This window comes from Battus philenor, unplaced genomic scaffold (assembly GCF_028537555.1).
Source record: "Battus philenor isolate CCGP_79_NKW_IND1 unplaced genomic scaffold, ilBatPhil1.0.hap1 SCAF_38, whole genome shotgun sequence".
In the NCBI taxonomy this organism is placed as follows: Eukaryota; Metazoa; Arthropoda; class Insecta; order Lepidoptera; family Papilionidae; genus Battus; species Battus philenor.
The window spans coordinates 193,766-215,089 of record NW_027181702.1 but is presented as its reverse complement, the minus strand read 5'-3'; the positions used below and the strand labels follow the sequence as shown (position 1 = coordinate 215,089).

General features: G+C 42.6%; 55 non-coding genes across 55 annotated transcripts; all 55 read left to right on the top strand.

Moving 5' to 3' along the window:
* Positions 1-48: 48 nt before the first annotated feature.
* LOC137928025 (5S ribosomal RNA) lies at positions 49-167 on the top strand. The gene has a single exon (XR_011108149.1). It is a non-coding gene; the product is annotated as a 5S ribosomal RNA (ribosomal RNA).
* A 154-nt stretch (positions 168-321) lies between these two features.
* Positions 322-440, top strand: LOC137928024 (5S ribosomal RNA). The gene has a single exon (XR_011108148.1). It is a non-coding gene; the product is annotated as a 5S ribosomal RNA (ribosomal RNA).
* Positions 441-594: 154 nt separating this feature from the next.
* On the top strand, positions 595-713 carry LOC137928427 (5S ribosomal RNA). The gene has a single exon (XR_011108531.1). It is a non-coding gene; the product is annotated as a 5S ribosomal RNA (ribosomal RNA).
* Positions 714-867: 154 nt separating this feature from the next.
* On the top strand, positions 868-986 carry LOC137928426 (5S ribosomal RNA). Its single transcript, XR_011108530.1, has one exon. It is a non-coding gene; the product is annotated as a 5S ribosomal RNA (ribosomal RNA).
* Positions 987-1,140: 154 nt separating this feature from the next.
* Positions 1,141-1,259, top strand: LOC137928424 (5S ribosomal RNA). Its single transcript, XR_011108528.1, has one exon. It is a non-coding gene; the product is annotated as a 5S ribosomal RNA (ribosomal RNA).
* Positions 1,260-1,412: 153 nt separating this feature from the next.
* On the top strand, positions 1,413-1,531 carry LOC137928423 (5S ribosomal RNA). Its single transcript, XR_011108527.1, has one exon. It is a non-coding gene; the product is annotated as a 5S ribosomal RNA (ribosomal RNA).
* A 154-nt stretch (positions 1,532-1,685) lies between these two features.
* On the top strand, positions 1,686-1,804 carry LOC137928422 (5S ribosomal RNA). Its single transcript, XR_011108526.1, has one exon. It is a non-coding gene; the product is annotated as a 5S ribosomal RNA (ribosomal RNA).
* Positions 1,805-1,958: 154 nt separating this feature from the next.
* LOC137928421 (5S ribosomal RNA) lies at positions 1,959-2,077 on the top strand. Its single transcript, XR_011108525.1, has one exon. It is a non-coding gene; the product is annotated as a 5S ribosomal RNA (ribosomal RNA).
* A 154-nt stretch (positions 2,078-2,231) lies between these two features.
* Positions 2,232-2,350, top strand: LOC137928420 (5S ribosomal RNA). Its single transcript, XR_011108524.1, has one exon. It is a non-coding gene; the product is annotated as a 5S ribosomal RNA (ribosomal RNA).
* A 153-nt stretch (positions 2,351-2,503) lies between these two features.
* Positions 2,504-2,622, top strand: LOC137928419 (5S ribosomal RNA). The gene has a single exon (XR_011108523.1). It is a non-coding gene; the product is annotated as a 5S ribosomal RNA (ribosomal RNA).
* A 154-nt stretch (positions 2,623-2,776) lies between these two features.
* LOC137928417 (5S ribosomal RNA) lies at positions 2,777-2,895 on the top strand. The gene has a single exon (XR_011108522.1). It is a non-coding gene; the product is annotated as a 5S ribosomal RNA (ribosomal RNA).
* A 153-nt stretch (positions 2,896-3,048) lies between these two features.
* Positions 3,049-3,167, top strand: LOC137928416 (5S ribosomal RNA). The gene has a single exon (XR_011108521.1). It is a non-coding gene; the product is annotated as a 5S ribosomal RNA (ribosomal RNA).
* Positions 3,168-5,052: 1,885 nt separating this feature from the next.
* LOC137928415 (5S ribosomal RNA) lies at positions 5,053-5,171 on the top strand. The gene has a single exon (XR_011108520.1). It is a non-coding gene; the product is annotated as a 5S ribosomal RNA (ribosomal RNA).
* A 154-nt stretch (positions 5,172-5,325) lies between these two features.
* LOC137928414 (5S ribosomal RNA) lies at positions 5,326-5,444 on the top strand. Its single transcript, XR_011108519.1, has one exon. It is a non-coding gene; the product is annotated as a 5S ribosomal RNA (ribosomal RNA).
* Positions 5,445-5,597: 153 nt separating this feature from the next.
* On the top strand, positions 5,598-5,716 carry LOC137928023 (5S ribosomal RNA). Its single transcript, XR_011108147.1, has one exon. It is a non-coding gene; the product is annotated as a 5S ribosomal RNA (ribosomal RNA).
* A 154-nt stretch (positions 5,717-5,870) lies between these two features.
* On the top strand, positions 5,871-5,989 carry LOC137928022 (5S ribosomal RNA). Its single transcript, XR_011108146.1, has one exon. It is a non-coding gene; the product is annotated as a 5S ribosomal RNA (ribosomal RNA).
* Positions 5,990-6,143: 154 nt separating this feature from the next.
* Positions 6,144-6,262, top strand: LOC137928412 (5S ribosomal RNA). The gene has a single exon (XR_011108517.1). It is a non-coding gene; the product is annotated as a 5S ribosomal RNA (ribosomal RNA).
* Positions 6,263-6,416: 154 nt separating this feature from the next.
* LOC137928411 (5S ribosomal RNA) lies at positions 6,417-6,535 on the top strand. The gene has a single exon (XR_011108516.1). It is a non-coding gene; the product is annotated as a 5S ribosomal RNA (ribosomal RNA).
* A 154-nt stretch (positions 6,536-6,689) lies between these two features.
* LOC137928410 (5S ribosomal RNA) lies at positions 6,690-6,808 on the top strand. Its single transcript, XR_011108515.1, has one exon. It is a non-coding gene; the product is annotated as a 5S ribosomal RNA (ribosomal RNA).
* A 154-nt stretch (positions 6,809-6,962) lies between these two features.
* Positions 6,963-7,081, top strand: LOC137928409 (5S ribosomal RNA). Its single transcript, XR_011108514.1, has one exon. It is a non-coding gene; the product is annotated as a 5S ribosomal RNA (ribosomal RNA).
* Positions 7,082-7,234: 153 nt separating this feature from the next.
* On the top strand, positions 7,235-7,353 carry LOC137928408 (5S ribosomal RNA). The gene has a single exon (XR_011108513.1). It is a non-coding gene; the product is annotated as a 5S ribosomal RNA (ribosomal RNA).
* Positions 7,354-7,507: 154 nt separating this feature from the next.
* LOC137928407 (5S ribosomal RNA) lies at positions 7,508-7,626 on the top strand. Its single transcript, XR_011108512.1, has one exon. It is a non-coding gene; the product is annotated as a 5S ribosomal RNA (ribosomal RNA).
* Positions 7,627-7,779: 153 nt separating this feature from the next.
* On the top strand, positions 7,780-7,898 carry LOC137928406 (5S ribosomal RNA). The gene has a single exon (XR_011108511.1). It is a non-coding gene; the product is annotated as a 5S ribosomal RNA (ribosomal RNA).
* Positions 7,899-9,783: 1,885 nt separating this feature from the next.
* On the top strand, positions 9,784-9,902 carry LOC137928405 (5S ribosomal RNA). Its single transcript, XR_011108510.1, has one exon. It is a non-coding gene; the product is annotated as a 5S ribosomal RNA (ribosomal RNA).
* Positions 9,903-10,056: 154 nt separating this feature from the next.
* LOC137928404 (5S ribosomal RNA) lies at positions 10,057-10,175 on the top strand. Its single transcript, XR_011108509.1, has one exon. It is a non-coding gene; the product is annotated as a 5S ribosomal RNA (ribosomal RNA).
* A 153-nt stretch (positions 10,176-10,328) lies between these two features.
* Positions 10,329-10,447, top strand: LOC137928020 (5S ribosomal RNA). Its single transcript, XR_011108144.1, has one exon. It is a non-coding gene; the product is annotated as a 5S ribosomal RNA (ribosomal RNA).
* A 154-nt stretch (positions 10,448-10,601) lies between these two features.
* LOC137928019 (5S ribosomal RNA) lies at positions 10,602-10,720 on the top strand. The gene has a single exon (XR_011108143.1). It is a non-coding gene; the product is annotated as a 5S ribosomal RNA (ribosomal RNA).
* Positions 10,721-10,874: 154 nt separating this feature from the next.
* On the top strand, positions 10,875-10,993 carry LOC137928403 (5S ribosomal RNA). The gene has a single exon (XR_011108508.1). It is a non-coding gene; the product is annotated as a 5S ribosomal RNA (ribosomal RNA).
* A 154-nt stretch (positions 10,994-11,147) lies between these two features.
* On the top strand, positions 11,148-11,266 carry LOC137928400 (5S ribosomal RNA). Its single transcript, XR_011108506.1, has one exon. It is a non-coding gene; the product is annotated as a 5S ribosomal RNA (ribosomal RNA).
* A 154-nt stretch (positions 11,267-11,420) lies between these two features.
* Positions 11,421-11,539, top strand: LOC137928399 (5S ribosomal RNA). Its single transcript, XR_011108505.1, has one exon. It is a non-coding gene; the product is annotated as a 5S ribosomal RNA (ribosomal RNA).
* Positions 11,540-11,692: 153 nt separating this feature from the next.
* LOC137928398 (5S ribosomal RNA) lies at positions 11,693-11,811 on the top strand. The gene has a single exon (XR_011108504.1). It is a non-coding gene; the product is annotated as a 5S ribosomal RNA (ribosomal RNA).
* A 154-nt stretch (positions 11,812-11,965) lies between these two features.
* On the top strand, positions 11,966-12,084 carry LOC137928397 (5S ribosomal RNA). Its single transcript, XR_011108503.1, has one exon. It is a non-coding gene; the product is annotated as a 5S ribosomal RNA (ribosomal RNA).
* A 154-nt stretch (positions 12,085-12,238) lies between these two features.
* On the top strand, positions 12,239-12,357 carry LOC137928396 (5S ribosomal RNA). Its single transcript, XR_011108502.1, has one exon. It is a non-coding gene; the product is annotated as a 5S ribosomal RNA (ribosomal RNA).
* Positions 12,358-12,511: 154 nt separating this feature from the next.
* LOC137928395 (5S ribosomal RNA) lies at positions 12,512-12,630 on the top strand. Its single transcript, XR_011108501.1, has one exon. It is a non-coding gene; the product is annotated as a 5S ribosomal RNA (ribosomal RNA).
* A 153-nt stretch (positions 12,631-12,783) lies between these two features.
* LOC137928394 (5S ribosomal RNA) lies at positions 12,784-12,902 on the top strand. Its single transcript, XR_011108500.1, has one exon. It is a non-coding gene; the product is annotated as a 5S ribosomal RNA (ribosomal RNA).
* A 154-nt stretch (positions 12,903-13,056) lies between these two features.
* Positions 13,057-13,175, top strand: LOC137928393 (5S ribosomal RNA). The gene has a single exon (XR_011108499.1). It is a non-coding gene; the product is annotated as a 5S ribosomal RNA (ribosomal RNA).
* Positions 13,176-13,329: 154 nt separating this feature from the next.
* On the top strand, positions 13,330-13,448 carry LOC137928392 (5S ribosomal RNA). The gene has a single exon (XR_011108498.1). It is a non-coding gene; the product is annotated as a 5S ribosomal RNA (ribosomal RNA).
* Positions 13,449-13,601: 153 nt separating this feature from the next.
* On the top strand, positions 13,602-13,720 carry LOC137928391 (5S ribosomal RNA). The gene has a single exon (XR_011108497.1). It is a non-coding gene; the product is annotated as a 5S ribosomal RNA (ribosomal RNA).
* A 154-nt stretch (positions 13,721-13,874) lies between these two features.
* Positions 13,875-13,993, top strand: LOC137928389 (5S ribosomal RNA). Its single transcript, XR_011108495.1, has one exon. It is a non-coding gene; the product is annotated as a 5S ribosomal RNA (ribosomal RNA).
* A 153-nt stretch (positions 13,994-14,146) lies between these two features.
* On the top strand, positions 14,147-14,265 carry LOC137928388 (5S ribosomal RNA). The gene has a single exon (XR_011108494.1). It is a non-coding gene; the product is annotated as a 5S ribosomal RNA (ribosomal RNA).
* Positions 14,266-16,150: 1,885 nt separating this feature from the next.
* Positions 16,151-16,269, top strand: LOC137928387 (5S ribosomal RNA). Its single transcript, XR_011108493.1, has one exon. It is a non-coding gene; the product is annotated as a 5S ribosomal RNA (ribosomal RNA).
* Positions 16,270-16,423: 154 nt separating this feature from the next.
* Positions 16,424-16,542, top strand: LOC137928386 (5S ribosomal RNA). The gene has a single exon (XR_011108492.1). It is a non-coding gene; the product is annotated as a 5S ribosomal RNA (ribosomal RNA).
* A 153-nt stretch (positions 16,543-16,695) lies between these two features.
* Positions 16,696-16,814, top strand: LOC137928018 (5S ribosomal RNA). The gene has a single exon (XR_011108142.1). It is a non-coding gene; the product is annotated as a 5S ribosomal RNA (ribosomal RNA).
* Positions 16,815-16,968: 154 nt separating this feature from the next.
* On the top strand, positions 16,969-17,087 carry LOC137928385 (5S ribosomal RNA). Its single transcript, XR_011108491.1, has one exon. It is a non-coding gene; the product is annotated as a 5S ribosomal RNA (ribosomal RNA).
* Positions 17,088-17,241: 154 nt separating this feature from the next.
* LOC137928017 (5S ribosomal RNA) lies at positions 17,242-17,360 on the top strand. The gene has a single exon (XR_011108141.1). It is a non-coding gene; the product is annotated as a 5S ribosomal RNA (ribosomal RNA).
* A 154-nt stretch (positions 17,361-17,514) lies between these two features.
* On the top strand, positions 17,515-17,633 carry LOC137928383 (5S ribosomal RNA). The gene has a single exon (XR_011108489.1). It is a non-coding gene; the product is annotated as a 5S ribosomal RNA (ribosomal RNA).
* Positions 17,634-17,787: 154 nt separating this feature from the next.
* Positions 17,788-17,906, top strand: LOC137928382 (5S ribosomal RNA). Its single transcript, XR_011108488.1, has one exon. It is a non-coding gene; the product is annotated as a 5S ribosomal RNA (ribosomal RNA).
* A 154-nt stretch (positions 17,907-18,060) lies between these two features.
* Positions 18,061-18,179, top strand: LOC137928381 (5S ribosomal RNA). Its single transcript, XR_011108487.1, has one exon. It is a non-coding gene; the product is annotated as a 5S ribosomal RNA (ribosomal RNA).
* Positions 18,180-18,332: 153 nt separating this feature from the next.
* LOC137928380 (5S ribosomal RNA) lies at positions 18,333-18,451 on the top strand. The gene has a single exon (XR_011108486.1). It is a non-coding gene; the product is annotated as a 5S ribosomal RNA (ribosomal RNA).
* A 154-nt stretch (positions 18,452-18,605) lies between these two features.
* Positions 18,606-18,724, top strand: LOC137928379 (5S ribosomal RNA). Its single transcript, XR_011108485.1, has one exon. It is a non-coding gene; the product is annotated as a 5S ribosomal RNA (ribosomal RNA).
* Positions 18,725-18,878: 154 nt separating this feature from the next.
* Positions 18,879-18,997, top strand: LOC137928377 (5S ribosomal RNA). Its single transcript, XR_011108483.1, has one exon. It is a non-coding gene; the product is annotated as a 5S ribosomal RNA (ribosomal RNA).
* A 154-nt stretch (positions 18,998-19,151) lies between these two features.
* LOC137928375 (5S ribosomal RNA) lies at positions 19,152-19,270 on the top strand. The gene has a single exon (XR_011108482.1). It is a non-coding gene; the product is annotated as a 5S ribosomal RNA (ribosomal RNA).
* Positions 19,271-19,423: 153 nt separating this feature from the next.
* On the top strand, positions 19,424-19,542 carry LOC137928374 (5S ribosomal RNA). Its single transcript, XR_011108481.1, has one exon. It is a non-coding gene; the product is annotated as a 5S ribosomal RNA (ribosomal RNA).
* A 154-nt stretch (positions 19,543-19,696) lies between these two features.
* On the top strand, positions 19,697-19,815 carry LOC137928373 (5S ribosomal RNA). Its single transcript, XR_011108480.1, has one exon. It is a non-coding gene; the product is annotated as a 5S ribosomal RNA (ribosomal RNA).
* Positions 19,816-19,968: 153 nt separating this feature from the next.
* On the top strand, positions 19,969-20,087 carry LOC137928372 (5S ribosomal RNA). The gene has a single exon (XR_011108479.1). It is a non-coding gene; the product is annotated as a 5S ribosomal RNA (ribosomal RNA).
* Positions 20,088-21,324: the final 1,237 nt, after the last annotated feature.

Below are 21,324 nucleotides of genomic sequence, written 5' to 3'. Positions count from 1 at the left end.
TTCTCTCCGATGTCGCGTCTCGCGTTTGCGTTTCGAAGACGAACGGTCGCCAACGTCCATACCACGTTGAATACACCTGTTCTCGTCCGATCACCGAAGTTAAGCAACGTCGGGCGCGGTCAGTACTTGGATGGGTGACCGCCTGGGAACACCGCGTGATGTTGGCTTTTTTGGCGTTTTTCTTTCGGCGGTTCCTTTTTAGCGCTCCAATATTCTCAATTCATAAACTTTTATTAATTTTTCATAGGAGATTATTAACAAAAAAATGAAGATTTCTCTCCGATGTCGCGTCTCGCGTTTGCGTTTCGAAGACGAACGGTCGCCAACGTCCATACCACGTTGAATACACCTGTTCTCGTCCGATCACCGAAGTTAAGCAACGTCGGGCGCGGTCAGTACTTGGATGGGTGACCGCCTGGGAACACCGCGTGATGTTGGCTTTTTTGGCGTTTTTCTTTCGGCGGTTCCTTTTTAGCGCTCCAATATTCTCAATCCATGAACTTTTATTAATTTTTCATAGGAGATTATTAACAAAAAAATGAAGATTTCTCTCCGATGTCGCCTCTCGCGTTTGCGTTTCGAAGACGAACGTTCGCCAACGTCCATACCACGTTGAATACACCGGTTCTCGTCCGATCACCGAAGTTAAGCAACGTCGGGCGCGGTCAGTACTTGGATGGGTGACCGCCTGGGAACACCGCGTGATGTTGGCTTTTTTGGCGTTTTTCTTTCGGCGGTTCCTTTTTAGCGCTCCAATATTCTCAATCCATAAACTTTTATCCATTTTTCATAGGAGATTATTAACAAAAAAATGAAGATTTCTCTCCGATGTCGCCTCTCGCGTTTGCGTTTCGAGGACCATCAGTCGCCAACGTCCATACCACGTTGAATACACCGGTTCTCGTCCGATCACCGAAGTTAAGCAACGTCGGGCGCGGTCAGTACTTGGATGGGTGACCGCCTGGGAACACCGCGTGATGTTGGCTTTTTTGGCGTTTTTCTTTCGGCGGTTCCCTTTTAGCGCTCCAATATTCTCAATCCATAAACTTTTATCCATGTTTCATAGGAGATTATTAACAAAAAAATGAAGATTTCTCTCCGATGTCGCCTCTCGCGTTTGCGTTTCGAGGACCATCTGTCGCCAACGTCCATACCACGTTGAATACACCGGTTCTCGTCCGATCACCGAAGTTAAGCAACGTCGGGCGCGGTCAGTACTTGGATGGGTGACCGCCTGGGAACACCGCGTGATGTTGGCTTTTTTGGCGTTTTTCTTTCGGCGGTTCCTTTTTAGCGCTCCAATATTCTCAATCCATGAACTTTAATAATTTTTCATAGGAGATTATTAACAAAAAAATGAAGATTTCTCTCCGATGTCGCCTCTCGCGTTTGCGTTTCGAGGACTATCTGTCGCCAACGTCCATACCACGTTGAATACACCGGTTCTCGTCCGATCACCGAAGTTAAGCAACGTCGGGCGCGGTCAGTACTTGGATGGGTGACCGCCTGGGAACACCGCGTGATGTTGGCTTTTTTGACGTTTTTCTTTCGGCGGTTCCCTTTTAGCGCTCCAATATTCTCAATCCATAAACTTTTATCCATGTTTCATAGGAGATTATTAACAAAAAAATGAAGATTTCTCTCCGATGTCGCCTCTCGCGTTTGCGTTTCGAGGACCATCTGTCGCCAACGTCCATACCACGTTGAATACACCGGTTCTCGTCCGATCACCGAAGTTAAGCAACGTCGGGCGCGGTCAGTACTTGGATGGGTGACCGCCTGGGAACACCGCGTGATGTTGGCTTTTTTGGCGTTTTTCTTTCGGCGGTTCCTTTTTAGCGCTCCAATATTCTCAATCCATAAACTTTTATCCATGTTTCATAGGAGATTATTAACAAAAAAATGAAGATTTCTCTCCGATGTCGCCTCTCGCGTTTGCGTTTCGAGGACCATCTGTCGCCAACGTCCATACCACGTTGAATACACCGGTTCTCGTCCGATCACCGAAGTTAAGCAACGTCGGGCGCGGTCAGTACTTGGATGGGTGACCGCCTGGGAACACCGCGTGATGTTGGCTTTTTTGGCGTTTTTCTTTCGGCGGTTCCCTTTTAGCGCTCCAATATTCTCAATCCATAAACTTTTATCCATGTTTCATAGGAGATTATTAACAAAAAAATGAAGATTTCTCTCCGATGTCGCCTCTCGCGTTTGCGTTTCGAGGACTATCTGTCGCCAACGTCCATACCACGTTGAATACACCGGTTCTCGTCCGATCACCGAAGTTAAGCAACGTCGGGCGCGGTCAGTACTTGGATGGGTGACCGCCTGGGAACACCGCGTGATGTTGGCTTTTTTGGCGTTTTTCTCTCGGCGGTTTCTTTTTAGCGCTCCAATATTCTCAATCCATGAACTTTAATAATTTTTCATAGGAGATTATTAACAAAAAAATGAAGATTTCTCTCCGATGTCGCGTCTCGCGTTTGCGTTTCGAAGACGAACGGTCGCCAACGTCCATACCACGTTGAATACACCGGTTCTCGTCCGATCACCGAAGTTAAGCAACGTCGGGCGCGGTCAGTACTTGGATGGGTGACCGCCTGGGAACACCGCGTGATGTTGGCTTTTTTGGCGTTTTTCTTTCGGCGGTTCCTTTTTAGCGCTCCAATATTCTCAATCCATAAACTTTTATCCATGTTTCATAGGAGATTATTAACAAAAAAATGAAGATTTCTCTCCGATGTCGCCTCTCGCGTTTGCGTTTCGAGGACCATCAGTCGCCAACGTCCATACCACGTTGAATACACCGGTTCTCGTCCGATCACCGAAGTTAAGCAACGTCGGGCGCGGTCAGTACTTGGATGGGTGACCGCCTGGGAACACCGCGTGATGTTGGCTTTTTTGGCGTTTTTCTTTCGGCGGTTCCCTTTTAGCGCTCCAATATTCTCAATCCATGAAGTTTAATAATTTTTCATAGGAGATTATTAACAAAAAAATGAAGATTTCTCTCCGATGTCGCCTCTCGCGTTTGCGTTTCGAAGACGAACGGTCGCCAACGTCCATACCACGTTGAATACACCGGTTCTCGTCCGATCACCGAAGTTAAGCAACGTCGGGCGCGGTCAGTACTTGGATGGGTGACCGCCTGGGAACACCGCGTGATGTTGGCTTTTTTGGCGTTTTTCTTTCAGCGGTTCCCTTTCAGCGCTCCAATATTCTCAATTCATAAACTTTTGTTTTGCATGTCATTCGTCAATTTTTATCTTTGTTAAAACTGGCGCTCTTTACTGTCTTATACTTAGCCTAATTTTGTAATATTTTGATACACGACTCCTTTTTTGTTCACGGTGTGAACTATTATAGCACAAAATAAAACCCAATTTGATTTCACCTTCAAAATCCTTTTAAAATACTGTAACCAATTTTTTTAATCATACTTTATACATAGAAAAACCTTTAAGAACGATCGCTTTCTTACTTGACTGTTTATAGTTTTCAATTGCGTTCAGGTTGTTTTTTATGATAACAATTCCAATTATTAATATTTTGTGTTTTTATTTTCTAGTAACAAAAGGTGATTTTTTCAGGCCGATCACACTGCCATCTCGTAGCATTTAGATGAGTCCGCTGTCGTTACTCTGCCATTTCAATATTTTCCCTGTAGATGGCGCTCTTCTTCGCCAAATAAATACCATACAACCTTAAATTTTTACCCCTCTACGATCAACCCTTATTTTTAAATTGAAAATTAAAAATATTTTTTTTGCAAAACAACATTTGCGGGATCAGCTAGTTATAGATAATATCGAGTTTAACTTACATAAACACAAAAGAAAAAAACGTGGGCAGGTTGCCTACTCGATGCGAAAAGAACTTTCATTAAAGCTGAAGAGTACACCAATACTTCGCTTTGCGTCGTTTTTTTTTTAATTCTATTTTATTTTATTTTTTAAAAGGTGGCAACACTTTTGTTTTTAATTGCGTTACGCCATCAAAACTCGGGGATTCTCTTTCTAACCAAAAATCAACGCAATTTGAATACAGTTTTATTTTCACTTTGTTTTGCTAATTTTAAAAGTTCAGTTTTAATTAAGTAGTGTGTTGTGCTTATTTTAAAAGAGAATAATAAATTTATAAAAATTTTTACGCGTTGTTTCTGGTTACCAAAAAGGTTAATATTATTACAATTTATTTAATTGGCAGAGTTATTTTATTTCTGTTTGTTCAATTTTCTTTTTAAAAAGTAATATTTTCGTGACCCTGGTACCTATCTTCGATCTTTATGTGGTTTGCTATAGAAAATCTTAATTCACTTTGCGGCGTTTCAATTTGCGTCGTGTTTTTCTGAAACGTAACCACTACGCAAAGTGAGGTATTGGCGTATTATATATGTGTCGATCTCTCTCTTACAACCAAAATATATTCCAAACCTTATGTAGACAATAATAAGTTTAATTGAACAATAGTAACGGTTTGAAAATAAAAATGAAACTGCATTGTATACTTATTCTATGTTGATGTTATTGCTCTTAGCTCGAAGGCGTTTACAGCTGCATCGGAGCTGAGTTCACGGAGCGGAAGAATCTGTGAACATAGAAACTAAGAATAAGGCTGGTAGAGCGCGTACCAGTTTCACGATGACGCTCGCACGTAGCAAAGGCCTCTACTTGTGTAAAGCTGTGTTATGAATGTGTTCATTGTTATGACGTGTACATGCGGCATAGTATGTATTATAGTAACAAACATTGTTTAACTTCGCAAAGGAAATACTGAAGATGTCGACTTAGTTTTCAAATTTGTTATACAACGAAAGGCACATACGATACACTGGTAAGTATTGTATGTGAGTGGACGATGAAGTACAAAACTTCACAAGGAAAGATTTCTGAGACCAAGCAGTAGCCATTATTATGTAATGCAATTTCCGCCGATTTATCTATTTAGTGTGGACGTTGAAAAAAAAATATTGAAGAAAATAACAAGGACATAACAAAGAATTAGGATTCGGTTTCGAAGATCACCAAGATGGTGTTTGCGTTTCGAAGACCATCTGTCGCCAACGTCCATACCACGTTGAATACACCGGTTCTCGTCCGATCACCGAAGTTAAGCAACGTCGGGCGCGGTCAGTACTTGGATGGGTGACCGCCTGGGAACACCGCGTGATGTTGGCTTTTTTGGCGTTTTTCTCTCGGCGGTTTCTTTTTAGCGCTCCAATATTCTCAATTCATAAACTTTTATTAATTTTTCATAGGAGATTATTAACAAAAAAATGAAGATTTCTCTCCGATGTCGCGTCTCGCGTTTGCGTTTCGAAGACCAACGGTCGCCAACGTCCATACCACGTTGAATACACCGGTTCTCGTCCGATCACCGAAGTTAAGCAACGTCGGGCGCGGTCAGTACTTGGATGGGTGACCGCCTGGGAACACCGCGTGATGTTGGCTTTTTTGGCGTTTTTCTTTCGGCGGTTCCTTTTTAGCGCTCCAATATTCTCAATCCATGAACTTTAATAATTTTTCATAGGAGATTATTAACAAAAAAATGAAGATTTCTCTCCGATGTCGCGTCTCGCGTTTGCGTTTCGAAGACGAACGGTCGCCAACGTCCATACCACGTTGAATACACCTGTTCTCGTCCGATCACCGAAGTTAAGCAACGTCGGGCGCGGTCAGTACTTGGATGGGTGACCGCCTGGGAACACCGCGTGATGTTGGCTTTTTTGGCGTTTTTCTTTCGGCGGTTCCTTTTTAGCGCTCCAATATTCTCAATTCATAAACTTTTATTAATTTTTCATAGGAGATTATTAACAAAAAAATGAAGATTTCTCTCCGATGTCGCGTCTCGCGTTTGCGTTTCGAAGACGAACGGTCGCCAACGTCCATACCACGTTGAATACACCTGTTCTCGTCCGATCACCGAAGTTAAGCAACGTCGGGCGCGGTCAGTACTTGGATGGGTGACCGCCTGGGAACACCGCGTGATGTTGGCTTTTTTGGCGTTTTTCTTTCGGCGGTTCCTTTTTAGCGCTCCAATATTCTCAATCCATGAACTTTTATTAATTTTTCATAGGAGATTATTAACAAAAAAATGAAGATTTCTCTCCGATGTCGCCTCTCGCGTTTGCGTTTCGAGGACTATCTGTCGCCAACGTCCATACCACGTTGAATACACCGGTTCTCGTCCGATCACCGAAGTTAAGCAACGTCGGGCGCGGTCAGTACTTGGATGGGTGACCGCCTGGGAACACCGCGTGATGTTGGCTTTTTTGACGTTTTTCTTTCGGCGGTTCCCTTTTAGCGCTCCAATATTCTCAATCCATAAACTTTTATCCATGTTTCATAGGAGATTATTAACAAAAAAATGAAGATTTCTCTCCGATGTCGCCTCTCGCGTTTGCGTTTCGAGGACCATCTGTCGCCAACGTCCATACCACGTTGAATACACCGGTTCTCGTCCGATCACCGAAGTTAAGCAACGTCGGGCGCGGTCAGTACTTGGATGGGTGACCGCCTGGGAACACCGCGTGATGTTGGCTTTTTTGGCGTTTTTCTTTCGGCGGTTCCTTTTTAGCGCTCCAATATTCTCAATCCATAAACTTTTATCCATGTTTCATAGGAGATTATTAACAAAAAAATGAAGATTTCTCTCCGATGTCGCCTCTCGCGTTTGCGTTTCGAGGACCATCTGTCGCCAACGTCCATACCACGTTGAATACACCGGTTCTCGTCCGATCACCGAAGTTAAGCAACGTCGGGCGCGGTCAGTACTTGGATGGGTGACCGCCTGGGAACACCGCGTGATGTTGGCTTTTTTGGCGTTTTTCTTTCGGCGGTTCCCTTTTAGCGCTCCAATATTCTCAATCCATAAACTTTTATCCATGTTTCATAGGAGATTATTAACAAAAAAATGAAGATTTCTCTCCGATGTCGCCTCTCGCGTTTGCGTTTCGAGGACTATCTGTCGCCAACGTCCATACCACGTTGAATACACCGGTTCTCGTCCGATCACCGAAGTTAAGCAACGTCGGGCGCGGTCAGTACTTGGATGGGTGACCGCCTGGGAACACCGCGTGATGTTGGCTTTTTTGGCGTTTTTCTCTCGGCGGTTTCTTTTTAGCGCTCCAATATTCTCAATCCATGAACTTTAATAATTTTTCATAGGAGATTATTAACAAAAAAATGAAGATTTCTCTCCGATGTCGCGTCTCGCGTTTGCGTTTCGAAGACGAACGGTCGCCAACGTCCATACCACGTTGAATACACCGGTTCTCGTCCGATCACCGAAGTTAAGCAACGTCGGGCGCGGTCAGTACTTGGATGGGTGACCGCCTGGGAACACCGCGTGATGTTGGCTTTTTTGGCGTTTTTCTTTCGGCGGTTCCTTTTTAGCGCTCCAATATTCTCAATCCATAAACTTTTATCCATGTTTCATAGGAGATTATTAACAAAAAAATGAAGATTTCTCTCCGATGTCGCCTCTCGCGTTTGCGTTTCGAGGACCATCAGTCGCCAACGTCCATACCACGTTGAATACACCGGTTCTCGTCCGATCACCGAAGTTAAGCAACGTCGGGCGCGGTCAGTACTTGGATGGGTGACCGCCTGGGAACACCGCGTGATGTTGGCTTTTTTGGCGTTTTTCTTTCGGCGGTTCCCTTTTAGCGCTCCAATATTCTCAATCCATGAAGTTTAATAATTTTTCATAGGAGATTATTAACAAAAAAATGAAGATTTCTCTCCGATGTCGCCTCTCGCGTTTGCGTTTCGAAGACGAACGGTCGCCAACGTCCATACCACGTTGAATACACCGGTTCTCGTCCGATCACCGAAGTTAAGCAACGTCGGGCGCGGTCAGTACTTGGATGGGTGACCGCCTGGGAACACCGCGTGATGTTGGCTTTTTTGGCGTTTTTCTTTCAGCGGTTCCCTTTCAGCGCTCCAATATTCTCAATTCATAAACTTTTGTTTTGCATGTCATTCGTCAATTTTTATCTTTGTTAAAACTGGCGCTCTTTACTGTCTTATACTTAGCCTAATTTTGTAATATTTTGATACACGACTCCTTTTTTGTTCACGGTGTGAACTATTATAGCACAAAATAAAACCCAATTTGATTTCACCTTCAAAATCCTTTTAAAATACTGTAACCAATTTTTTTAATCATACTTTATACATAGAAAAACCTTTAAGAACGATCGCTTTCTTACTTGACTGTTTATAGTTTTCAATTGCGTTCAGGTTGTTTTTTATGATAACAATTCCAATTATTAATATTTTGTGTTTTTATTTTCTAGTAACAAAAGGTGATTTTTTCAGGCCGATCACACTGCCATCTCGTAGCATTTAGATGAGTCCGCTGTCGTTACTCTGCCATTTCAATATTTTCCCTGTAGATGGCGCTCTTCTTCGCCAAATAAATACCATACAACCTTAAATTTTTACCCCTCTACGATCAACCCTTATTTTTAAATTGAAAATTAAAAATATTTTTTTTGCAAAACAACATTTGCGGGATCAGCTAGTTATAGATAATATCGAGTTTAACTTACATAAACACAAAAGAAAAAAACGTGGGCAGGTTGCCTACTCGATGCGAAAAGAACTTTCATTAAAGCTGAAGAGTACACCAATACTTCGCTTTGCGTCGTTTTTTTTTTAATTCTATTTTATTTTATTTTTTAAAAGGTGGCAACACTTTTGTTTTTAATTGCGTTACGCCATCAAAACTCGGGGATTCTCTTTCTAACCAAAAATCAACGCAATTTGAATACAGTTTTATTTTCACTTTGTTTTGCTAATTTTAAAAGTTCAGTTTTAATTAAGTAGTGTGTTGTGCTTATTTTAAAAGAGAATAATAAATTTATAAAAATTTTTACGCGTTGTTTCTGGTTACCAAAAAGGTTAATATTATTACAATTTATTTAATTGGCAGAGTTATTTTATTTCTGTTTGTTCAATTTTCTTTTTAAAAAGTAATATTTTCGTGACCCTGGTACCTATCTTCGATCTTTATGTGGTTTGCTATAGAAAATCTTAATTCACTTTGCGGCGTTTCAATTTGCGTCGTGTTTTTCTGAAACGTAACCACTACGCAAAGTGAGGTATTGGCGTATTATATATGTGTCGATCTCTCTCTTACAACCAAAATATATTCCAAACCTTATGTAGACAATAATAAGTTTAATTGAACAATAGTAACGGTTTGAAAATAAAAATGAAACTGCATTGTATACTTATTCTATGTTGATGTTATTGCTCTTAGCTCGAAGGCGTTTACAGCTGCATCGGAGCTGAGTTCACGGAGCGGAAGAATCTGTGAACATAGAAACTAAGAATAAGGCTGGTAGAGCGCGTACCAGTTTCACGATGACGCTCGCACGTAGCAAAGGCCTCTACTTGTGTAAAGCTGTGTTATGAATGTGTTCATTGTTATGACGTGTACATGCGGCATAGTATGTATTATAGTAACAAACATTGTTTAACTTCGCAAAGGAAATACTGAAGATGTCGACTTAGTTTTCAAATTTGTTATACAACGAAAGGCACATACGATACACTGGTAAGTATTGTATGTGAGTGGACGATGAAGTACAAAACTTCACAAGGAAAGATTTCTGAGACCAAGCAGTAGCCATTATTATGTAATGCAATTTCCGCCGATTTATCTATTTAGTGTGGACGTTGAAAAAAAAATATTGAAGAAAATAACAAGGACATAACAAAGAATTAGGATTCGGTTTCGAAGATCACCAAGATGGTGTTTGCGTTTCGAAGACCATCTGTCGCCAACGTCCATACCACGTTGAATACACCGGTTCTCGTCCGATCACCGAAGTTAAGCAACGTCGGGCGCGGTCAGTACTTGGATGGGTGACCGCCTGGGAACACCGCGTGATGTTGGCTTTTTTGGCGTTTTTCTCTCGGCGGTTTCTTTTTAGCGCTCCAATATTCTCAATTCATAAACTTTTATTAATTTTTCATAGGAGATTATTAACAAAAAAATGAAGATTTCTCTCCGATGTCGCGTCTCGCGTTTGCGTTTCGAAGACCAACGGTCGCCAACGTCCATACCACGTTGAATACACCGGTTCTCGTCCGATCACCGAAGTTAAGCAACGTCGGGCGCGGTCAGTACTTGGATGGGTGACCGCCTGGGAACACCGCGTGATGTTGGCTTTTTTGGCGTTTTTCTTTCGGCGGTTCCTTTTTAGCGCTCCAATATTCTCAATCCATGAACTTTAATAATTTTTCATAGGAGATTATTAACAAAAAAATGAAGATTTCTCTCCGATGTCGCGTCTCGCGTTTGCGTTTCGAAGACGAACGGTCGCCAACGTCCATACCACGTTGAATACACCTGTTCTCGTCCGATCACCGAAGTTAAGCAACGTCGGGCGCGGTCAGTACTTGGATGGGTGACCGCCTGGGAACACCGCGTGATGTTGGCTTTTTTGGCGTTTTTCTTTCGGCGGTTCCTTTTTAGCGCTCCAATATTCTCAATTCATAAACTTTTATTAATTTTTCATAGGAGATTATTAACAAAAAAATGAAGATTTCTCTCCGATGTCGCGTCTCGCGTTTGCGTTTCGAAGACGAACGGTCGCCAACGTCCATACCACGTTGAATACACCTGTTCTCGTCCGATCACCGAAGTTAAGCAACGTCGGGCGCGGTCAGTACTTGGATGGGTGACCGCCTGGGAACACCGCGTGATGTTGGCTTTTTTGGCGTTTTTCTTTCGGCGGTTCCTTTTTAGCGCTCCAATATTCTCAATCCATGAACTTTTATTAATTTTTCATAGGAGATTATTAACAAAAAAATGAAGATTTCTCTCCGATGTCGCCTCTCGCGTTTGCGTTTCGAAGACGAACGTTCGCCAACGTCCATACCACGTTGAATACACCGGTTCTCGTCCGATCACCGAAGTTAAGCAACGTCGGGCGCGGTCAGTACTTGGATGGGTGACCGCCTGGGAACACCGCGTGATGTTGGCTTTTTTGGCGTTTTTCTTTCGGCGGTTCCTTTTTAGCGCTCCAATATTCTCAATCCATAAACTTTTATCCATTTTTCATAGGAGATTATTAACAAAAAAATGAAGATTTCTCTCCGATGTCGCCTCTCGCGTTTGCGTTTCGAGGACCATCAGTCGCCAACGTCCATACCACGTTGAATACACCGGTTCTCGTCCGATCACCGAAGTTAAGCAACGTCGGGCGCGGTCAGTACTTGGATGGGTGACCGCCTGGGAACACCGCGTGATGTTGGCTTTTTTGGCGTTTTTCTTTCGGCGGTTCCCTTTTAGCGCTCCAATATTCTCAATCCATAAACTTTTATCCATGTTTCATAGGAGATTATTAACAAAAAAATGAAGATTTCTCTCCGATGTCGCCTCTCGCGTTTGCGTTTCGAGGACCATCTGTCGCCAACGTCCATACCACGTTGAATACACCGGTTCTCGTCCGATCACCGAAGTTAAGCAACGTCGGGCGCGGTCAGTACTTGGATGGGTGACCGCCTGGGAACACCGCGTGATGTTGGCTTTTTTGGCGTTTTTCTTTCGGCGGTTCCTTTTTAGCGCTCCAATATTCTCAATCCATGAACTTTAATAATTTTTCATAGGAGATTATTAACAAAAAAATGAAGATTTCTCTCCGATGTCGCCTCTCGCGTTTGCGTTTCGAGGACTATCTGTCGCCAACGTCCATACCACGTTGAATACACCGGTTCTCGTCCGATCACCGAAGTTAAGCAACGTCGGGCGCGGTCAGTACTTGGATGGGTGACCGCCTGGGAACACCGCGTGATGTTGGCTTTTTTGACGTTTTTCTTTCGGCGGTTCCCTTTTAGCGCTCCAATATTCTCAATCCATAAACTTTTATCCATGTTTCATAGGAGATTATTAACAAAAAAATGAAGATTTCTCTCCGATGTCGCCTCTCGCGTTTGCGTTTCGAGGACCATCTGTCGCCAACGTCCATACCACGTTGAATACACCGGTTCTCGTCCGATCACCGAAGTTAAGCAACGTCGGGCGCGGTCAGTACTTGGATGGGTGACCGCCTGGGAACACCGCGTGATGTTGGCTTTTTTGGCGTTTTTCTTTCGGCGGTTCCTTTTTAGCGCTCCAATATTCTCAATCCATAAACTTTTATCCATGTTTCATAGGAGATTATTAACAAAAAAATGAAGATTTCTCTCCGATGTCGCCTCTCGCGTTTGCGTTTCGAGGACCATCTGTCGCCAACGTCCATACCACGTTGAATACACCGGTTCTCGTCCGATCACCGAAGTTAAGCAACGTCGGGCGCGGTCAGTACTTGGATGGGTGACCGCCTGGGAACACCGCGTGATGTTGGCTTTTTTGGCGTTTTTCTTTCGGCGGTTCCCTTTTAGCGCTCCAATATTCTCAATCCATAAACTTTTATCCATGTTTCATAGGAGATTATTAACAAAAAAATGAAGATTTCTCTCCGATGTCGCCTCTCGCGTTTGCGTTTCGAGGACTATCTGTCGCCAACGTCCATACCACGTTGAATACACCGGTTCTCGTCCGATCACCGAAGTTAAGCAACGTCGGGCGCGGTCAGTACTTGGATGGGTGACCGCCTGGGAACACCGCGTGATGTTGGCTTTTTTGGCGTTTTTCTCTCGGCGGTTTCTTTTTAGCGCTCCAATATTCTCAATCCATGAACTTTAATAATTTTTCATAGGAGATTATTAACAAAAAAATGAAGATTTCTCTCCGATGTCGCGTCTCGCGTTTGCGTTTCGAAGACGAACGGTCGCCAACGTCCATACCACGTTGAATACACCGGTTCTCGTCCGATCACCGAAGTTAAGCAACGTCGGGCGCGGTCAGTACTTGGATGGGTGACCGCCTGGGAACACCGCGTGATGTTGGCTTTTTTGGCGTTTTTCTTTCGGCGGTTCCTTTTTAGCGCTCCAATATTCTCAATCCATAAACTTTTATCCATGTTTCATAGGAGATTATTAACAAAAAAATGAAGATTTCTCTCCGATGTCGCCTCTCGCGTTTGCGTTTCGAGGACCATCTGTCGCCAACGTCCATACCACGTTGAATACACCGGTTCTCGTCCGATCACCGAAGTTAAGCAACGTCGGGCGCGGTCAGTACTTGGATGGGTGACCGCCTGGGAACACCGCGTGATGTTGGCTTTTTTGGCGTTTTTCTTTCGGCGGTTCCCTTTTAGCGCTCCAATATTCTCAATCCATAAACTTTTATCCATGTTTCATAGGAGATTATTAACAAAAAAATGAAGATTTCTCTCCGATGTCGCCTCTCGCGTTTGCGTTTCGAGGACTATCTGTCGCCAACGTCCATACCACGTTGAATACACCGGTTCTCGTCCGATCACCGAAGTTAAGCAACGTCGGGCGCGGTCAGTACTTGGATGGGTGACCGCCTGGGAACACCGCGTGATGTTGGCTTTTTTGGCGTTTTTCTCTCGGCGGTTTCTTTTTAGCGCTCCAATATTCTCAATCCATGAACTTTAATAATTTTTCATAGGAGATTATTAACAAAAAAATGAAGATTTCTCTCCGATGTCGCGTCTCGCGTTTGCGTTTCGAAGACGAACGGTCGCCAACGTCCATACCACGTTGAATACACCGGTTCTCGTCCGATCACCGAAGTTAAGCAACGTCGGGCGCGGTCAGTACTTGGATGGGTGACCGCCTGGGAACACCGCGTGATGTTGGCTTTTTTGGCGTTTTTCTTTCGGCGGTTCCTTTTTAGCGCTCCAATATTCTCAATCCATAAACTTTTATCCATGTTTCATAGGAGATTATTAACAAAAAAATGAAGATTTCTCTCCGATGTCGCCTCTCGCGTTTGCGTTTCGAGGACCATCAGTCGCCAACGTCCATACCACGTTGAATACACCGGTTCTCGTCCGATCACCGAAGTTAAGCAACGTCGGGCGCGGTCAGTACTTGGATGGGTGACCGCCTGGGAACACCGCGTGATGTTGGCTTTTTTGGCGTTTTTCTTTCGGCGGTTCCCTTTTAGCGCTCCAATATTCTCAATCCATGAAGTTTAATAATTTTTCATAGGAGATTATTAACAAAAAAATGAAGATTTCTCTCCGATGTCGCCTCTCGCGTTTGCGTTTCGAAGACGAACGGTCGCCAACGTCCATACCACGTTGAATACACCGGTTCTCGTCCGATCACCGAAGTTAAGCAACGTCGGGCGCGGTCAGTACTTGGATGGGTGACCGCCTGGGAACACCGCGTGATGTTGGCTTTTTTGGCGTTTTTCTTTCAGCGGTTCCCTTTCAGCGCTCCAATATTCTCAATTCATAAACTTTTGTTTTGCATGTCATTCGTCAATTTTTATCTTTGTTAAAACTGGCGCTCTTTACTGTCTTATACTTAGCCTAATTTTGTAATATTTTGATACACGACTCCTTTTTTGTTCACGGTGTGAACTATTATAGCACAAAATAAAACCCAATTTGATTTCACCTTCAAAATCCTTTTAAAATACTGTAACCAATTTTTTTAATCATACTTTATACATAGAAAAACCTTTAAGAACGATCGCTTTCTTACTTGACTGTTTATAGTTTTCAATTGCGTTCAGGTTGTTTTTTATGATAACAATTCCAATTATTAATATTTTGTGTTTTTATTTTCTAGTAACAAAAGGTGATTTTTTCAGGCCGATCACACTGCCATCTCGTAGCATTTAGATGAGTCCGCTGTCGTTACTCTGCCATTTCAATATTTTCCCTGTAGATGGCGCTCTTCTTCGCCAAATAAATACCATACAACCTTAAATTTTTACCCCTCTACGATCAACCCTTATTTTTAAATTGAAAATTAAAAATATTTTTTTTGCAAAACAACATTTGCGGGATCAGCTAGTTATAGATAATATCGAGTTTAACTTACATAAACACAAAAGAAAAAAACGTGGGCAGGTTGCCTACTCGATGCGAAAAGAACTTTCATTAAAGCTGAAGAGTACACCAATACTTCGCTTTGCGTCGTTTTTTTTTTAATTCTATTTTATTTTATTTTTTAAAAGGTGGCAACACTTTTGTTTTTAATTGCGTTACGCCATCAAAACTCGGGGATTCTCTTTCTAACCAAAAATCAACGCAATTTGAATACAGTTTTATTTTCACTTTGTTTTGCTAATTTTAAAAGTTCAGTTTTAATTAAGTAGTGTGTTGTGCTTATTTTAAAAGAGAATAATAAATTTATAAAAATTTTTACGCGTTGTTTCTGGTTACCAAAAAGGTTAATATTATTACAATTTATTTAATTGGCAGAGTTATTTTATTTCTGTTTGTTCAATTTTCTTTTTAAAAAGTAATATTTTCGTGACCCTGGTACCTATCTTCGATCTTTATGTGGTTTGCTATAGAAAATCTTAATTCACTTTGCGGCGTTTCAATTTGCGTCGTGTTTTTCTGAAACGTAACCACTACGCAAAGTGAGGTATTGGCGTATTATATATGTGTCGATCTCTCTCTTACAACCAAAATATATTCCAAACCTTATGTAGACAATAATAAGTTTAATTGAACAATAGTAACGGTTTGAAAATAAAAATGAAACTGCATTGTATACTTATTCTATGTTGATGTTATTGCTCTTAGCTCGAAGGCGTTTACAGCTGCATCGGAGCTGAGTTCACGGAGCGGAAGAATCTGTGAACATAGAAACTAAGAATAAGGCTGGTAGAGCGCGTACCAGTTTCACGATGACGCTCGCACGTAGCAAAGGCCTCTACTTGTGTAAAGCTGTGTTATGAATGTGTTCATTGTTATGACGTGTACATGCGGCATAGTATGTATTATAGTAACAAACATTGTTTAACTTCGCAAAGGAAATACTGAAGATGTCGACTTAGTTTTCAAATTTGTTATACAACGAAAGGCACATACGATACACTGGTAAGTATTGTATGTGAGTGGACGATGAAGTACAAAACTTCACAAGGAAAGATTTCTGAGACCAAGCAGTAGCCATTATTATGTAATGCAATTTCCGCCGATTTATCTATTTAGTGTGGACGTTGAAAAAAAAATATTGAAGAAAATAACAAGGACATAACAAAGAATTAGGATTCGGTTTCGAAGATCACCAAGATGGTGTTTGCGTTTCGAAGACCATCTGTCGCCAACGTCCATACCACGTTGAATACACCGGTTCTCGTCCGATCACCGAAGTTAAGCAACGTCGGGCGCGGTCAGTACTTGGATGGGTGACCGCCTGGGAACACCGCGTGATGTTGGCTTTTTTGGCGTTTTTCTCTCGGCGGTTTCTTTTTAGCGCTCCAATATTCTCAATTCATAAACTTTTATTAATTTTTCATAGGAGATTATTAACAAAAAAATGAAGATTTCTCTCCGATGTCGCGTCTCGCGTTTGCGTTTCGAAGACCAACGGTCGCCAACGTCCATACCACGTTGAATACACCGGTTCTCGTCCGATCACCGAAGTTAAGCAACGTCGGGCGCGGTCAGTACTTGGATGGGTGACCGCCTGGGAACACCGCGTGATGTTGGCTTTTTTGGCGTTTTTCTTTCGGCGGTTCCTTTTTAGCGCTCCAATATTCTCAATCCATGAACTTTAATAATTTTTCATAGGAGATTATTAACAAAAAAATGAAGATTTCTCTCCGATGTCGCGTCTCGCGTTTGCGTTTCGAAGACGAACGGTCGCCAACGTCCATACCACGTTGAATACACCTGTTCTCGTCCGATCACCGAAGTTAAGCAACGTCGGGCGCGGTCAGTACTTGGATGGGTGACCGCCTGGGAACACCGCGTGATGTTGGCTTTTTTGGCGTTTTTCTTTCGGCGGTTCCTTTTTAGCGCTCCAATATTCTCAATCCATGAACTTTTATTAATTTTTCATAGGAGATTATTAACAAAAAAATGAAGATTTCTCTCCGATGTCGCCTCTCGCGTTTGCGTTTCGAAGACGAACGTTCGCCAACGTCCATACCACGTTGAATACACCGGTTCTCGTCCGATCACCGAAGTTAAGCAACGTCGGGCGCGGTCAGTACTTGGATGGGTGACCGCCTGGGAACACCGCGTGATGTTGGCTTTTTTGGCGTTTTTCTTTCGGCGGTTCCTTTTTAGCGCTCCAATATTCTCAATTCATAAACTTTTATTAATTTTTCATAGGAGATTATTAACAAAAAAATGAAGATTTCTCTCCGATGTCGCGTCTCGCGTTTGCGTTTCGAAGACGAACGGTCGCCAACGTCCATACCACGTTGAATACACCTGTTCTCGTCCGATCACCGAAGTTAAGCAACGTCGGGCGCGGTCAGTACTTGGATGGGTGACCGCCTGGGAACACCGCGTGATGTTGGCTTTTTTGGCGTTTTTCTTTCGGCGGTTCCTTTTTAGCGCTCCAATATTCTCAATCCATGAACTTTTATTAATTTTTCATAGGAGATTATTAACAAAAAAATGAAGATTTCTCTCCGATGTCGCCTCTCGCGTTTGCGTTTCGAAGACGAACGTTCGCCAACGTCCATACCACGTTGAATACACCGGTTCTCGTCCGATCACCGAAGTTAAGCAACGTCGGGCGCGGTCAGTACTTGGATGGGTGACCGCCTGGGAACACCGCGTGATGTTGGCTTTTTTGGCGTTTTTCTTTCGGCGGTTCCTTTTTAGCGCTCCAATATTCTCAATCCATAAACTTTTATCCATTTTTCATAGGAGATTATTAACAAAAAAATGAAGATTTCTCTCCGATGTCGCCTCTCGCGTTTGCGTTTCGAGGACCATCAGTCGCCAACGTCCATACCACGTTGAATACACCGGTTCTCGTCCGATCACCGAAGTTAAGCAACGTCGGGCGCGGTCAGTACTTGGATGGGTGACCGCCTGGGAACACCGCGTGATGTTGGCTTTTTTGGCGTTTTTCTTTCGGCGGTTCCCTTTTAGCGCTCCAATATTCTCAATCCATAAACTTTTATCCATGTTTCATAGGAGATTATTAACAAAAAAATGAAGATTTCTCTCCGATGTCGCCTCTCGCGTTTGCGTTTCGAGGACCATCTGTCGCCAACGTCCATACCACGTTGAATACACCGGTTCTCGTCCGATCACCGAAGTTAAGCAACGTCGGGCGCGGTCAGTACTTGGATGGGTGACCGCCTGGGAACACCGCGTGATGTTGGCTTTTTTGGCGTTTTTCTTTCGGCGGTTCCTTTTTAGCGCTCCAATATTCTCAATCCATGAACTTTAATAATTTTTCATAGGAGATTATTAACAAAAAAATGAAGATTTCTCTCCGATGTCGCCTCTCGCGTTTGCGTTTCGAGGACTATCTGTCGCCAACGTCCATACCACGTTGAATACACCGGTTCTCGTCCGATCACCGAAGTTAAGCAACGTCGGGCGCGGTCAGTACTTGGATGGGTGACCGCCTGGGAACACCGCGTGATGTTGGCTTTTTTGACGTTTTTCTTTCGGCGGTTCCCTTTTAGCGCTCCAATATTCTCAATCCATAAACTTTTATCCATGTTTCATAGGAGATTATTAACAAAAAAATGAAGATTTCTCTCCGATGTCGCCTCTCGCGTTTGCGTTTCGAGGACCATCTGTCGCCAACGTCCATACCACGTTGAATACACCGGTTCTCGTCCGATCACCGAAGTTAAGCAACGTCGGGCGCGGTCAGTACTTGGATGGGTGACCGCCTGGGAACACCGCGTGATGTTGGCTTTTTTGGCGTTTTTCTTTCGGCGGTTCCTTTTTAGCGCTCCAATATTCTCAATCCATAAACTTTTATCCATGTTTCATAGGAGATTATTAACAAAAAAATGAAGATTTCTCTCCGATGTCGCCTCTCGCGTTTGCGTTTCGAGGACCATCTGTCGCCAACGTCCATACCACGTTGAATACACCGGTTCTCGTCCGATCACCGAAGTTAAGCAACGTCGGGCGCGGTCAGTACTTGGATGGGTGACCGCCTGGGAACACCGCGTGATGTTGGCTTTTTTGGCGTTTTTCTTTCGGCGGTTCCCTTTTAGCGCTCCAATATTCTCAATCCATAAACTTTTATCCATGTTTCATAGGAGATTATTAACAAAAAAATGAAGATTTCTCTCCGATGTCGCCTCTCGCGTTTGCGTTTCGAGGACTATCTGTCGCCAACGTCCATACCACGTTGAATACACCGGTTCTCGTCCGATCACCGAAGTTAAGCAACGTCGGGCGCGGTCAGTACTTGGATGGGTGACCGCCTGGGAACACCGCGTGATGTTGGCTTTTTTGGCGTTTTTCTCTCGGCGGTTTCTTTTTAGCGCTCCAATATTCTCAATCCATGAACTTTAATAATTTTTCATAGGAGATTATTAACAAAAAAATGAAGATTTCTCTCCGATGTCGCGTCTCGCGTTTGCGTTTCGAAGACGAACGGTCGCCAACGTCCATACCACGTTGAATACACCGGTTCTCGTCCGATCACCGAAGTTAAGCAACGTCGGGCGCGGTCAGTACTTGGATGGGTGACCGCCTGGGAACACCGCGTGATGTTGGCTTTTTTGGCGTTTTTCTTTCGGCGGTTCCTTTTTAGCGCTCCAATATTCTCAATCCATAAACTTTTATCCATGTTTCATAGGAGATTATTAACAAAAAAATGAAGATTTCTCTCCGATGTCGCCTCTCGCGTTTGCGTTTCGAGGACCATCAGTCGCCAACGTCCATACCACGTTGAATACACCGGTTCTCGTCCGATCACCGAAGTTAAGCAACGTCGGGCGCGGTCAGTACTTGGATGGGTGACCGCCTGGGAACACCGCGTGATGTTGGCTTTTTTGGCGTTTTTCTTTCGGCGGTTCCCTTTTAGCGCTCCAATATTCTCAATCCATGAAGTTTAATAATTTTTCATAGGAGATTATTAACAAAAAAATGAAGATTTCTCTCCGATGTCGCCTCTCGCGTTTGCGTTTCGAAGACGAACGGTCGCCAACGTCCATACCACGTTGAATACACCGGTTCTCGTCCGATCACCGAAGTTAAGCAACGTCGGGCGCGGTCAGTACTTGGATGGGTGACCGCCTGGGAACACCGCGTGATGTTGGCTTTTTTGGCGTTTTTCTTTCAGCGGTTCCCTTTCAGCGCTCCAATATTCTCAATTCATAAACTTTTGTTTTGCATGTCATTCGTCAATTTTTATCTTTGTTAAAACTGGCGCTCTTTACTGTCTTATACTTAGCCTAATTTTGTAATATTTTGATACACGACTCCTTTTTTGTTCACGGTGTGAACTATTATAGCACAAAATAAAACCCAATTTGATTTCACCTTCAAAATCCTTTTAAAATACTGTAACCAATTTTTTTAATCATACTTTATACATAGAAAAACCTTTAAGAACGATCGCTTTCTTACTTGACTGTTTATAGTTTTCAATTGCGTTCAGGTTGTTTTTTATGATAACAATTCCAATTATTAATATTTTGTGTTTTTATTTTCTAGTAACAAAAGGTGATTTTTTCAGGCCGATCACACTGCCATCTCGTAGCATTTAGATGAGTCCGCTGTCGTTACTCTGCCATTTCAATATTTTCCCTGTAGATGGCGCTCTTCTTCGCCAAATAAATACCATACAACCTTAAATTTTTACCCCTCTACGATCAACCCTTATTTTTAAATTGAAAATTAAAAATATTTTTTTTGCAAAACAACATTTGCGGGATCAGCTAGTTATAGATAATATCGAGTTTAACTTACATAAACACAAAAGAAAAAAACGTGGGCAGGTTGCCTACTCGATGCGAAAAGAACTTTCATTAAAGCTGAAGAGTACACCAATACTTCGCTTTGCGTCGTTTTTTTTTTAATTCTATTTTATTTTATTTTTTAAAAGGTGGCAACACTTTTGTTTTTAATTGCGTTACGCCATCAAAACTCGGGGATTCTCTTTCTAACCAAAAATCAACGCAATTTGAATACAGTTTTATTTTCACTTTGTTTTGCTAATTTTAAAAGTTCAGTTTTAATTAAGTAGTGTGTTGTGCTTATTTTAAAAGAGAATAATAAATTTATAAAAATTTTTACGCGTTGTTTCTGGTTACCAAAAAGGTTAATATTATTACAATTTATTTAATTGGCAGAGTTATTTTATTTCTGTTTGTTCAATTTTCTTTTTAAAAAGTAATATTTTCGTGACCCTGGTACCTATCTTCGATCTTTATGTGGTTTGCTATAGAAAATCTTAATTCACTTTGCGGCGTTTCAATTTGCGTCGTGTTTTTCTGAAACGTAACCACTACGCAAAGTGAGGTATTGGCGTATTATATATGTGTCGATCTCTCTCT